The 1,601-nt window shown below is 25.2% G+C and overlaps 1 long non-coding RNA gene across 1 annotated transcript; it reads left to right on the plus strand.

Annotated features, from left to right (window-relative positions):
* The first annotated feature begins 466 nt into the window (after positions 1-466).
* On the plus strand, positions 467-1,207 carry LOC136090328 (uncharacterized). The gene is made up of 3 exons (XR_010643350.1): positions 467-545; positions 747-861; positions 1,036-1,207. It is a non-coding gene; the product is annotated as an uncharacterized LOC136090328 (long non-coding RNA).
* The last annotated feature ends 394 nt before the right edge of the window (positions 1,208-1,601 follow it).

A 1,601-nucleotide genomic window follows, 5' to 3' on the forward strand; every position in this document is an offset into this window, starting at 1 on the left:
CTATAAACTTCATTTTTTCTCTTCCAGTAATTTCCAACTCTAATAGTTGCTTGCAACCTTGTTGGAAGTGAAGATGTTGAAAAAAAAAAATTTGTTAATAAAAAAAATTGTAAATGTAAATGATTATTTTGTAAATTGTAAATGTAAATGTTTTGTAAATGTAAATGATTATTGAATAATGATTAATCATTTGTTTTGTTTAATGGTTATCCATTAAATCTTCGTGAGTAGCGTTCACAGATAGGGGACTAAAAGGATATGATGTCCCAGATAAAATTAAATGTTCTAAAGGAATTAATAAAATTTAAAATAGTGTTATTAACAATTAGTCTTGAAAAAATTTAGGAATAGTTTTTTAAAAAGTAACATTAGTATTTTTTTATAAAGCATAATTATTTAAGTATATTTTTAATAACGTTTTTTGTATAATTTAAAATGTTAGCCATTTCTTCTTCTTGTTGCAGTTTGATTTTTATAAGCATATTTAATTATCATTATTGTAATCCTAGGACAAGTTGCAGCCATTAACAAAATCAAAATCAACTGTGAGTTGCAATCATTAGTTAATTTGTTTGTATTTTAGCCTTTTATACTCACTTAATTTAGCCATTACTAATTTAAAACGTTTTTTTTTTGTTTGTTTGATGTAAATGAGTAGGTTCTTTTACATTTTTTTGGAAGAAAGTTATTAATGAAAATATAATATAAAACGTAAATTCAGGTGTATTTTCATTACATATTTTCAGGTGCAACTGGTGGAATCAAATTTTTTCAAAATTTAAAAAAAAAAAATCCGTTTAAAAGCGATGTAGTTGTTGGATATAAATCTAATGTGATTTTTGATAGAAATCTAAGATTTAGGTATGAAATTTTAATTAGTCTTATATGTGAATATTGTGTTTGAAGATATGCATCTAAAATATAGAATATGAATCTAGAATGAATATGTTTAAATCTTTCAAAAGTGTCTTCTCATGCAATCATTCTCAAGTTTTCTTATAATTAATAAATCTACATTTATTTTTGTTTATACAGGTACAGATGAGTGTCCCTTAAAAGTCACTTTTCTGTAAAAGAACGTGTAGGCAGGTATATACTTGCCCGAATGGAACACAACCTTCCTCATCAAATTTTTTTGTCTTAACATTTGTTACATCAAATTGGATGCTTAGGCCATTACAATTCGTAATTCAGTTTACTTTTATGATGAGAGTTTTAGTTAAAATATTTTTACGCATTTAATTTAACGACAAAAGCGAAAAAACAGCTATCCAAAAAATAGCGAAAAAAATTCCCTAACAAGGCTTAAAAATGAAAGGACTGTTTGATGCATATGAAATTTTTATTTTACAATTTATGTAAAAGACTGATAAAATATAGTTGTTATTTTTTGCTTATTTATTCGTGTTTTTATTCTTTTGATATTTTGTCGCATTGATATTATATTAATAGGACTATCGAAATCCAACCCACAGATCTCAGAAATATAGCTAACATCCATTGAATCTGTATTTGCTCGGTGCATGCTTTTATTAAATTTCAGTTTAAAATTGACTTGATAGAAGTCTAATGCGCTGCATTTTGATTAATACTGCCATTAT

This window comes from Hydra vulgaris, chromosome 13, assembly GCF_038396675.1.
Source record: "Hydra vulgaris chromosome 13, alternate assembly HydraT2T_AEP".
Taxonomy (NCBI): Eukaryota; Metazoa; Cnidaria; class Hydrozoa; order Anthoathecata; family Hydridae; genus Hydra; species Hydra vulgaris.